The sequence below is a fragment of the Microtus ochrogaster genome, chromosome X (assembly GCF_000317375.1).
Source record: "Microtus ochrogaster isolate Prairie Vole_2 chromosome X, MicOch1.0, whole genome shotgun sequence".
NCBI classification, from domain to species: Eukaryota; Metazoa; Chordata; class Mammalia; order Rodentia; family Cricetidae; genus Microtus; species Microtus ochrogaster.
Genome location: NC_022026.1, coordinates 11,172,180 through 11,184,479, shown reverse-complemented (window position 1 = coordinate 11,184,479; position 12,300 = coordinate 11,172,180). Strand labels below are relative to the sequence as shown.

Below are 12,300 nucleotides of genomic sequence, written 5' to 3'. Positions count from 1 at the left end.
CTGATTCTTTTATCCCCCCCCCAAATCGTTTACTCCTTTCTGCTATATGTAGCCGGTTTCCAACCTTGCCAGCCACCACTTGGACTTCTTCAGGAAGAACGCTCTCCTAGGACTAACCCTTTGTGGCTCCCTACATTGCTGTCCCTACAGAAGGAAGAAAAAAAGAAGGGGGTCTGAAACAACAAAAAGCAAAAACTCATTTTAAATTCTGGTGATTAACTCATATACCTACATGTTTCTTTTATGTCTGATTGTTTACACCTCAATTTTTTTCCCCTGTGGTTTGTTAGTTTCTTTTGAGACAGATGTCTTTCTGGCCATGGAGCCCAGGCTGGTTTAGAATAGATATCCTCCTATCTCAGCCTTCCAAGTGCTGGGATTACAGGTTTGTGCCACCAGGCCTAAAGTAGATCTTATCTTTAAAAGGGGGGGGGGTAATTAGGTGAGTTGACCCATAAAATGCAAACACCGTGGTTCCAGAAGGCATCTCAGAAGGTGCACAGAAGGCTGGAGCTGAATCTTCCATCTCCTGCTCCCCCAATTGATGTATCCTAGTGGTTTGAGGCTGAATCAGGTAGATGGAGCTAGACACAGGCTGAACAAAGCTCCATTACAAAGATGTAATAATGCTATAATACTTAAGGAGGCTGGAGAGGGACTGGCTTTGTGTGTTTAGGATCTGGGAGTGTAGCTTACAAAGTAGGTGGAAGCTGTGTGTGCAGACCTCAGCAGGGAAGGTCATAAGGAGAAGGGAGGGCGGGAGGGATCCTGCCAATCATCAACATTTAGGCGTCTGGTTAAAGAAAAGAGAAGGTGGCAGGGAGGTAGGAGAAAAATCTGCAGCCGACTGCTTCTGTGAAGCAGAGGAGGGAGTGACTCACAAGGTCAATTAACAAGTGGCCTGATAACTTCCCACTGTATCTGATCATTTGGAAGTCCCTAAGACATTTCTGCCACTGTGCTTTTGGTCCCAGTTTAAATAGATGCCCCCGGGACATGGACCCTGTGTGGCTAGTTGGTCCGAAGTCCTTCTAATCCCACCCTCCTCACCTTTCTCCATCTGTGATTGATTCCAATTTGTTCCCCCCTTTTATCCTGTGTCCTAAGCAGTTAATGCTGGAGCTGAAAAAGAATAGTCACTCAATAAAATCGTGCTGGCTGACACTCCCACACTCCAACCTATAGAGGGAGCTGAAGGAATGTCACTCTCACTGATAGGCGGGGCTAAAGGAAAATCACAGGGGAATGGTAACCTATAGGAGAAGCTGACACAGAATCTCCAGGAAAGTATTTCCCAGACATTATAAACCCTAGGAGGAGCATTGGTGGCCCGCCTTCCAGATATCTCTGAGGAGGACTTGCACGAGGAGTCTTTGTCGAGGAGTTCCGTCTTAGGTAAAATTTATTAATATTCTCTTTATCTCTCTGGTACGTGATACTGATTTTTCATTTACATGAGTGATTCGGTTTTCTATTGGAATAAATGTAGAAAATAAGATTTCTAAAGACCTGTGTTTTAAAAATTAACAGCAAAGAAAAAGCTGATCTAGAGAAACGTGTTAGGGACGCAATGGTTCTAAGCGATATCCAGATATGGTCCAAATCATAGGGATAAATAGACATAAAAACTTTGATACTGGAACCCAATGGGTCATGCTGGCATGTCGAAATGTGAGGAGCTGTTTAACCTGTGTGGAATGCTCTTTTGGGGGGTATTTTTTGGATTTCCTTTGGGGGATTCTGCTCTTTCCTCTGTAAAGTGTGGTAAGAAAGGACTGGTTGCCTCACCTTTAACTTCTTGGAAAACAACCCCATCTTGTCTTCAAGGACAAGAGGCAACTTGCAGGAGGCTTAGGGGATAGGGGCCTAAAAGCCCTTCAGGGCTTTGCTTGCTTATCTCTCTGGTTAAAGGAGAGCTAAGGTCAGAATGCATTCCGCAGAGAAAGAAAATTCTGGTCAAGTTCCTGAGGCCTGGTGCTTTGAGCCCCCAAATTTTCAGGCTAACTCCTCTGATGACTAGGGTGACTACACTGAAATCTAAGTGGGGTGCATCTGTCCTCTGGGCTCTCCTCCCTTTGGGGCCTGGGGAGTTCTGGAAAGAGAGGGGACTGTGTTTGCAGGTGAAGGATCAAGAAGTCTAGGATTTCAGCCATGAGTGATAGCCTGTACTTGTAATCCTAGCACGTGGAAAGCTGAGGCAGGAGGATGGGGAGTTTGAGGTCAGCCTGGTCCATATAGCAAGACTCTGTCTCAAGCCATTCTTTTATTCCATATTCATTTTAACTCATTTTTAAATGGGGGGGGGACCTCGGGTAAAAAGTTCAAATCGTAAAAATGTTGAAGAGAAGCTTCCCTCCCCCCACATTCTTTTTACAAATAGTATGATAGTTTGGTTTATGTAAATACATTCCTTGTTCTGTACATACATAAGCACTTTTGAGGTGGTTCCTCATGCACATATCAAAACACTTTTTGACGTTTTGAAGACAGAGTCTTGGTACATAGCCTAGGCTAGTCACAAACTTGCTGTGTAGCCCAAGCTGGCATTACACTGAAAATCCTCCTGCTTCATCTTCCTACCTACTGAGATTATAGGGCTGAGCCACCATGCCCACCTTAAATTCTTTTTGAAGTGTCACATACATATAAAAAGTATATCGTGAAGCATTATAGCTTTGTTGTTATATGAAGTATAACAACATTTGTAGTTGTGTTATATGTATAAAACGTGTGTTTTCTGTATATGTATATGTATATATATATATATTTACATATATATAGCAATAGTTTTATTTACTTCCTGAGGCCTGGTGCTTTGAGCCCCCAAATTTTCAGGCTAACTCCTCTGATGACTAGGGTGACTACACTGAAATCTAAGTGGGGTGCATCTGTCCTCTGGGCTCTTCTCCTTTGGGACCTGGGGAGTTCTGGAAAGAGAGGGGACTGTGTTTGCAGGTGAAGGGTCAAGAAGTCTAGGATTTCTGCCGTGTATGGTGACATGTACTTGTCATCCTAGCACGTGGAAAGCAGAGGCAGGAGGATTTATTCAGTTGTGATCATTCCTAGAGAAAGAAGAACTAGAAGTGATGTTCGTTGAGAGTTCAAGAATATTCTGTTAGCCTGGTGTGGGGGCACACACCTTTAGCCCCGGGGAGGCAGAGGTAGGTGGATATTTGTGAGTTCAGGGCTAGTCTAGTTTACAGAGTGAGTTCCTCAGCAGTCAGGGCTGCACAGGGAGACCCTTGTCTCAAAACAAAAATGTGTTTTATGTTGCGCAAGGCGCTAGACTGTGTTCACTTTTCACATTTTTAATTACTTCTGCATTGATAGTCGTCTAGATTTTTCATTCTTTTTACATTTATTTATTTCTTATTTCTCATGTGGATGCACATGGTTGAGAATGCCACAGTATGTCTGTGGAGGTCAAAGGCCAACCTGAGGCAGTCAGTTCTCTCCTTACACCACGTGGGCTTGGGGATTGTCTCAGCTCATCAGGCGTGGTGACAAATGTCCTTACCCACTGAGCCATCTCACTTACCCCGCTAAATTTTTTTCATAATGTATTAGTGTATATAACTAAAGGACCTTATATCTTTGTCTTTGTTTCTTTCTGTATTTCTGTAAGAAACGTTTGGGGGAGCATGGATTTTCACTGTGTCTCAGAGGCTGAACCTCAGCTTCCTATTCTCCTGCCTCAGCCTGCCGAGTAGCTGAGAGTTACAGTTGTGCACAGACGTGTCTGGGAGAGATTCTTAGGAGTCCTAAATTGCTAGGTCAAAAAGCGGGCGGGCGGGCAGGCATTAGCCCCCATTTTCCCTTTGGAAAGGTGGCACAAGTCAGGGCATATGTAAAAATTCCTGGGCTTGGCTGCACACGACTTGCACAATAAACCAGTAAATTTCCAGCCCCCACTTCTAGCCGAAGCACTATTGACGACTGATGGCTTCTGGGGGAGGGAGACTCCGTTTTCTTTAAGGGAGTGGCCCCTGCTAGGTCGACTGCACTCCAGGGGACACGCGGCACTCAGAGATATTTGGGCAGCACAAACTGGACCTAGTGGGTGATAAAAAAAAAGGGGGGAGGGGAAAGAGGGTGCTACGTTGATGTGCATAGTGTGGAAAGGTAGATTTGAAAGGAGTTTAAGGGGAGGATTGGAAGTGGATATTATCAAAATACATTGTTTGCATGTATGAAATTCTCAAAGAATTCATAAAACATATTTAAATTTTAAAATTAAAATCAAACTGGCCAAAGGGTATAATATATCTTTCCTCAGAAGAAACCAATGGCAACAGCGTCTGCAGATTCTCCGAGGGGATAGCTGGTGGATTGCATATGTATTTCAATATTTTATAGGCACTGCTTAAATCATGCCTCCAACCTACAAAGATCATACCAGTTTATGAGCTCCTATTTTCCCCAGAAATTATTCAAAGGTTCTAGAAATACCTGATTTAAAAGAATAGATATCATTCATTCATTGGATATAAATTCAGATGCTTCAAAATTCTAAATGAATTCCCTGCCACCTCCCACATCTACCATAGCACCCTTCCCCCAGAAGCAATTATTTCCTGTTTCCATGCATGCTTATAGAGAAAGTTTGCATGTACCAAAAACTATATCCACATATTCTTTTTCTCCCCCCAAATTTTGCACAATGGGTTGCATATTTATCTTTGCATGGTGGGGGGCATTGTTTTCGAAAAAGAATCTCAGCCCATAGCCCCATCTGGCCTGCTCTGCAGCTCAGGCTGGGCAGTAAAAGATCCTGTTGTCTCTGGAGCAAGTACTAACCAGGCCCAACCCTGCTTGGCTTCTGGCAGGGGTGGGGGTGGGGAAGGACTCAGTTATCTTTAAGGGGCTGGCCACTGGGAGTTTGACCATGCTCCAGTGAGTATATAGGCATCACAAATTGGAACTGGTATATTTTTTTCTTCTTAGCCTTTTGAGGGGAGCCAACACAAGGGGGTAGACCTGGGAGGACTGAGAAGTGAATATGATCGAGGTGCATTATGTGAAATTCCCAAATAATCGATATAAATATTGTGTTAAAAAAAAAGAAGTAAAAAAATAAAAAGTCTCTAAAGTGCTCTAGTGGAAGATTGGATTTTAAAAATGATACACAATAAAATATTATTTATTCAAAACAATTCCTGTTGTGTCAGCCTCCCAAAGACTGGGATAGGCCGTCATGACAGCTAGCTTACATTGCCCCCTTCCCCCTCAAAATAACAATTGTTTATTTTCCTTATTACTCTGTGTGGAAGCTGGATGGTTCTTTTGTTCAAGGGCCCACACACCGAGCTTAACTTATCAGTTAAGTCAGTTGGAGAACCGTTGATCTGTCCTGGCTCCAACTGGTATTATCAGGCCCTCCCTCCAGGTCTGTTAGCCTCGAGACGGCTAGTCTAAGCTATTTCTCATTGTGATGCCACCAGGCAATCTGAGACCTCCTGGCTTCTCCTTTTATGACACTTACCTTTTTTTTTCTCTTTTCTTTTTCTTCTTTAATTGTGCGTGTGTGATTTAGATAGGACCTTATGTAGCCCAAATTATCCTCCAACCGTGTAGCCAAGACTGGTCTTGAACTCCTGATCTGTGCTACCTGACTGACTCCTCCTACCCCGATTTATTTTTCTTTGTTTTTGTTTTCTTTTTTTTTTTTGAAAATATGATTTTTCTTTGTAGCCCAGACTGGTGCTTGACCCTTTTTTTTTTAAATACAGAATCTTTAATCCTAGCTGGTTTAAATCTCACTATATAGACCATGCTGGCCTTGAACATGTTTTGTGATGATCCTTCTGCCTCAACTTCCCAAGTACCTGGGATTACAGGTGTCATTTTTGTTTATTTGCTTGTTTTTCTTCTCCCTTATTGTTTTGAGGCCTCCAAATTCATGTAGCCAGGGAGAGATTTGAACTCTTTACTTGGAATGATACTATTTGTTTCATGTCTTTTTCCATACTGGATGAGCAGATATGTTAGGATAGTGACCAAGACTTCTTTGCATCGTGTTAATACTCAATTAGCATTTGCTGGATGAATAAATGATAAAACTGCTCGGTCCTCCACCACCTACTTTAAAAAAGAAAAAGGAATGAACAACAGGGAGGCAAGGAGTAGAATCTAAATACATATTTTCTCTAGTCTCTTTCCACTTCCAATTCTTGCTCACTTTCCATGCCAGTATCTCCCTCCTATCCTTTCTCCCAAATTTATGTTTTCATTTGTTAAATAAAACCTCCAGCAGTGTCTGTGTGCATAAACTATGCGCCCTCATCAAAAGTCAGAGAAGTTGGAACTTCTCCGACACTAGCATATAAAGTGTGTTGAAACACCCCGCTTCCTTATCTTTCTGTAATGATGTCCTCACGGAGCAAAACTCGAACCCTGAGAAATAACCAATGCTAAAATCATTCCAACATAGGCTTCATCTTCCTGCTGCAACTGTTTCCTACCATCTCACTGCGAACACACAGGATCTTTACTTTTGCTAACTAACTTGCAACTCTAACTGCTATTACTTCATTTCTTTAAGAAAATGTATTCTGGGCGCCAGAAATAAATATATCAATAGACGTTTGAAATGGAACGCGTTGCCAGATTGGCAACTGCATATTTATGAGTGCCTGTTGGTGGAATTTATTAATGAGCCCTTAAGCTAGCAATTATCAGTGTGGTGTGTGTGTTTTCATTTCCTTTCTTCCCTATTCCTCCTTTTCTTTTTTAAATCATTTTTTGATACAGGGTCTCACTTTGTCACCCCGATTGGCCTGGAACTCACTATGTAGATCAGGCTGGCCTCAAACTCACAGAGAACTGCCTATCTGTGCCGCTTGAGTGCTACCATTAAAGGCATGAATACCATTCCCGACCTTAAAGGGTTTTTTTTTTTTAATTTGTTTTGCTCTATTGAGATAAGGTCTTTTTTTTTTTTTTGGATTTTCGAGACAGGGTTTCTCCATAGCTTTTGGTTCCTGTCCTGGAACTAGCTCTTGTAGACCAGGCTGGCCTCGAACTCACAGAGATCCGCCTGCCTCTGCCTCCCGAGTGCTGGGATTAAAGGCATGCGCCACCACCGCCCGGCGATAAGGTCTTTTTTTATAGACCAGGATAGCCTTGTGCCCATGATCCTCCTACCTCTATCTCCAGGCTACTGGTATTACAGGTGTACACAACCATACCCGATCATCATTGTTTTTTGTTTTGTTTTGTTTTTCTCCCACTAGAAATCCTTGATGCATTTTATATTGTTTTCAATGTGTAGAATAAGGCCTTCTTTACATGTTGATTTTTGCCTTGGAAGTTGAATGAGTCACTTGATTTCACAAGCCTAGAATAACAGACTTTCCCTAAGATGGTCATTGTAAAAGGACCTCTTAGTAACAGATCCCATTGTCACTGATACGGCAATTATAAACTGACCTGATAAACATTGCTTTGTCATTTTGCCCACTTGAAAGGCATTTTAGAAAAAAAAATCACATGCGTTAGACAGACAGAGCAGCTTGATCCTGCGAAAATGTGTTTTCTTCCTATTTTTATAGGTGGTTTAGAGTTTTGATGGACTATATAAATAAACATGCTGATTAGCAGAGATGTATTACAGTAAAATGGTGTGGGTGTGTGTTTAAATTTTTTGATGGATGGGAGTTTAAGTTAGGATAACTCCAGATTTAAGTTTAAATTTTGGGGAATAATCTTTCCATAAGGTAACAAGAATGTACTGCCTGCCACTTGGAGACTATGTGAGATGCGGGGGGAGAATTGTCTAAAGTGGAAATAAAAAGTCGCTGTAATTGCACCAGGTGGAGACAGCTGTGCCATGGAATTTTCTACACAATCAAGCACATATTCTATATGCTGCGCTAATTTGTTCTATGAAAGCGCTTAAACATTGAGGATGTTTTTGAAAAGAACTCAGTGCCATCCAGGATATTTATTAAAGTTTTATGGGTTAGCACCCTACTGTGATGAGCTGACCGGGGGTGCTAAGCAAGGATTCAGAGTCTAGAATCCAGTCCTAGAAGCCCTGTTTCAATTACCTGCAGATGTCAGTGTGGGCCTGAGTGTGATTCAACGGCGTGTTCCAGGATGTGGTCAGATAGCTTGAAGCCCAGTTGTGAACCAGTTGCTTATTAAACAAACACCAGTTCCTTGTGGATGAGAAATATGAGCTGTGATGGCCTTTATGCACATGAAATCAATCAACCTCTCTCTCTCTCTCTCTCTCTCTCTCTCTCTCTCTCTCTCTCTCTCTCTCTCTCAATTTAAACAGGCATGGAAACTCTACTTAAACAGTTTGCAGATTATGCCCCCTTGTTCCCACTCCTGATGGTCCGACCAGCCTTTCTTTGATTAGTTGTAGTGCTAGACAAACGGAGTTAATGTCTTTGGGTTTATTAAATTTGACTTCAAACCAGATGGCCAGCCTGAGGTTGCATTATGAGCCGGGTTGGGCTATTTTTTTGCTGTTAAGATGTGTTTAAGCACAAAGCTAAAAACACGATTGCCACTGTGAAAGCAAATCCATGTTGCCACTGCTCGCGGCCCATCCTTTCTCTTCTGCGTGAGTCTCCTTCTCATCCATCTCTGGGACATGCGCGGTCAGAGCATTTATTTAGCTAGGAAACTCAGATATACTTGTGTTGCCTTATCGTGTCAAAACACCTTTCATTCCCAGGCCATGACCCAACTCTATCTGCCATCTGCTTCATAGCTCACAAGCTTCCTCTCAACTATGATTATGTATTTATATATGACATGTGTGTGTGCATATGTATGTGTGTGTATGTGTGTGTGTGTGTATACATAAGTTGCTGGTAGGTTATGTTTTCCTAGCAAAAGAATCTGTTTGGCAGAAAACTGAGAGAAGGAAGTCTTTCTGAAACAGTAAGTTTCTTTTGAAAACAATCAATTTATGGGTTTTCCTTTTCTACTTTTATTTTTACCTCATTTTGATTTATAATTTATTCAGTTAGTTTTGAAACAGTGTCTCACTGTGTAGCACAGAACCAAACTCCCATGTAGTCCAGGTTGCCCTTGAACTCATAATGGTCGCCTTGCCTATAGCCTCCTAAATGCTGGGGTTACAGACGTGAACAACAAAGCCTGGTTCTCTTTTCTCTTTTGCTATCTTTTATATTTGTAAAAGACATTTCTTTATCTGCTGAGTTTCTTCCAGTATAAAAAAGCTTTGTTACTGGCCCAAACAATCTGCCTTTTATATAATTTTCATCTAAATTGTCCAGTCAAGGTTCACTTGGGGAGTTATTTTTATTACTTTGATTATTTTGTACATAACTGAATGCTCTCTTAAATCTGTTTGTCTTTTATAAGCAAACTATACAAATCACTGTGAAAAACTACCCTGATCTGCGGCTGGAAAAGGGCACAGAATATCAGGACGTTCCACATCTGTCCAGTGTAAATTTCTCCTGTGTTTTTTTTTCTGGTCTTCTTGGTGTGACTTATGAGTTTGAAATATTGAATTTATACTTTGAGAACATTTGTCAGAGCCCGCTGGTCTTTCAAATCAAGGCTCTTATTCCACCTTGGCAGCGTTTCTCTTATTTTCGCCAAGGCGAACGAACTACGTGTTCCTAAGTATCCACGTTCTTAGCTTTCTGATGAGCCCAGCTGCATGTGTGCTGAAAGTGGTGGGGAGGCAAAGGTAGAAAAACAGTGTCTGCTTTCCCTCTCGGTTAGCTCGGGGCAGCTCGTGTTGTTGAAGGTTGCTGTGGACTTTCTGCACACATCTTGGGACGGAAACAAATGCTATCCTGTCCGCTTCTTTCACATAACACCCACATCTAATTTGCTTTGGGCTTATGGCATGGTATTGCCCTGGTGAAAGTGACTGGTGTTTCATTATCGTCTACAGCAATTGTGGGGGTCTCTAGGAAGAAGCAACACAGAGGCTGTTTACCCACACTCCCTGTCCCCTCAAAAAAAGGGAGAGACAATTTCCATTCCGTCCTGAGAGACTAGTGTCAAGAAAGGAGTGCAGTAGAGCAGTCCCTTTGACCAGGGATGCCGTGTGCCTTTTAAACACCCCATGCAGCTTCCACAGAAACGACAGAGTACTTCTCAGAGTTAACTGTCCCCCAAGGTGGCGCAACGGGCAGAGTTAGCTGGATGTGAGAGACAGGCTTCTGTGTCTCACTGGCGCCATTCATGGATAATATAAACATTTATTCTTGGTGCTTTTTCTGTAACGTCAGTCATATAGGTGAGAATTAGTCACTTAAATGGTAAGATTGAGATTCAGCTTTGTTTGTTTGTTTTTAAAGATTTATTCAATTTTTTTATTCTCCAAAACGCTTTTTGAATTTTTATGTATATAGCTATTTGCCTGTGTCTATGTTTGTGTATCATGCCTGGGGCCTGCAGGGGTCTAAAGAAGACATAAGATCCCCGAGGGGAAAAAAATCATAGGTTTTTTTTTCCTTTATGGCTGCTTACCATTTCATTGCATATATGGGTCATATTTCTGTTAGCCTTTCATGTATATCTAGTCTGCTTTCATATCGTGCGGAAAATAATCACAAAACTGACTGTTCCCATTGCTTTCGTTTCATTTGCCTTCCAATTGAATCGGCATGTAGAGTCACTGGCTACCATAGAGGATAGTGTAAAACTAGAGCAAAAAGATAGAAACGGAAGCCAAGTGTGGAAAGGGGGAGATTCTAGAGCAGATTGGAGGTAGGTGATATCCAGGAAAAAAATCATCTGGGAACAAGATGGCTCAGTGGGCAAAATGCTTGCTGCGCAAGACCTGACTTTACTCCCTGGAACTAAGGACAGATCCAAGCCCATTAAATTTTCCTCTGACCTCCACATGCATATCATGGTGCATGCATTTTCTCCCACCCACACATAAACAATACATTTTTCAAAAACGAATTAAATCTTTACCTATGCCATGCGCTCTCACACTTCTCACCGCTAAGGGCATGGGGGAGGGGGTGTGACCTGACCACAGTTTCAAATTTTCATCAATCTAATTGTCAAGTTGTGAGGAAGAGGCTTGGAGGTGGGCTTAAGGAGGAAAATTAGAATCTGCACAATATAATACGTGTAAAGAACAACAGGCGTGTGATGGAAAGAAAAGCGAAGGCGGCAGCGTGAACTGGAGGTCTAAATGTCCTAACGTGGCTCAAATTACCATGAAGTCAAATGGGTATCATTCCAGAGCAAGTTTCTCACGGCTTGAGAAAGGAGCTTAAAGAATCTGGAGGAGGGTTGGTCTATAGCTTAGCCTTAGAAAGCTATGCTCAAGTGTATCCCAAGAGCTGTGTATCATAAATTAAACATTTCCTAGCGAATTCTATTTTTTTCCCGGTAAATCTAAGCCTTGGTAGTACACGCTATTTTTAAAAGAATCTCACCAGACAGGTTGGGCCCCTCCTGCCTTGGTGGTGTTTGGGTAAGGCGACCTGACAGATTCCATTGCTTGCTCACCTCTTAATCGCACCGCTTTAGGGCTGCTCCCCCACTCATCTCCGGTGATTGGATTAGAGCTGGCAGGGACTTCCTTATAGACATAAAGAGTATAGTATTATAGTATAGGGCAGTGTAAATGCATTTCTGTTTGCCCAGCACCCTTCCTAGATGGTCTTGGGGTGGGAGACAGGGTCAAGAGAAGCTTTTGACAATATGAAAACTTTTTCCGGAGAAGACAAGTGAGAGGAACGAGCAAATAGAAACCAACAAGACAGGATTTTTCTGTTATCTTTCAAGGAATTATGAACTAAAGGGGGTACTTTTTCAAGCCTAGGTATCAAGCAGCAATTTAAAAACCTGGATTTTTTTTTAAAAATAGAAACGTCTCATCAGTCTTTTTCTTGCTTCTTCTTCTTCTTCTTCTTGTTCTTCTTGTTCTTGTTCTTGTTCTTCTTCTTCTTGTTCTTCTTCTTCTTCTTGTTCTTCTTGTTCTTCTTCTTGTTCTTCTTCTTCTTCTTCTTGTTCTTCTTCTTCTTCTTCTTGTTCTTCTTCTTCTTCTTGTTCTTGTTCTTGTTCTTGTTCTTCTTCTTCTTCTTCTTCTTGTTCTTGTTCTTCTTGTTCTTCTTCTTGTTCTTCTTCTTGTTCTTCTTGTTCTTCTTCTTGTTCTTCTTCTTGTTCTTGTTCTTCTTGTTCTTCTTCTTGTTCTTCTTGTTCTTGTTCTTCTTCTTCTTGTTCTTCTTCTTCTTGTTCTTCTTGTTCTTCTTCTTCTTCTTCTTCTTCTTCTTCTTCTTCTTCTTCTTCTTCTTCTTCTTCTTCTTCTTCTTCTTCTTCTTCTTCTTCTTCTTCTTCTTT

The 12,300-nt window shown here is 41.7% G+C and overlaps 1 protein-coding gene across 1 annotated transcript in view; it reads left to right on the top strand.

The window, feature by feature from the left end:
* The first annotated feature begins 1,281 nt into the window (after window positions 1-1,281).
* The window catches only part of Plac1 (placenta specific 1), a 165,944-nt gene continuing 154,925 nt past the window's right edge, over window positions 1,282-12,300 (top strand). Inside the window, exon 1 of the mRNA XM_005358463.2 lies at window positions 1,282-1,395. The gene's annotated coding sequence lies outside the window, so the exon portion shown is untranslated. The remainder of the gene's footprint in view (window positions 1,396-12,300) is intronic.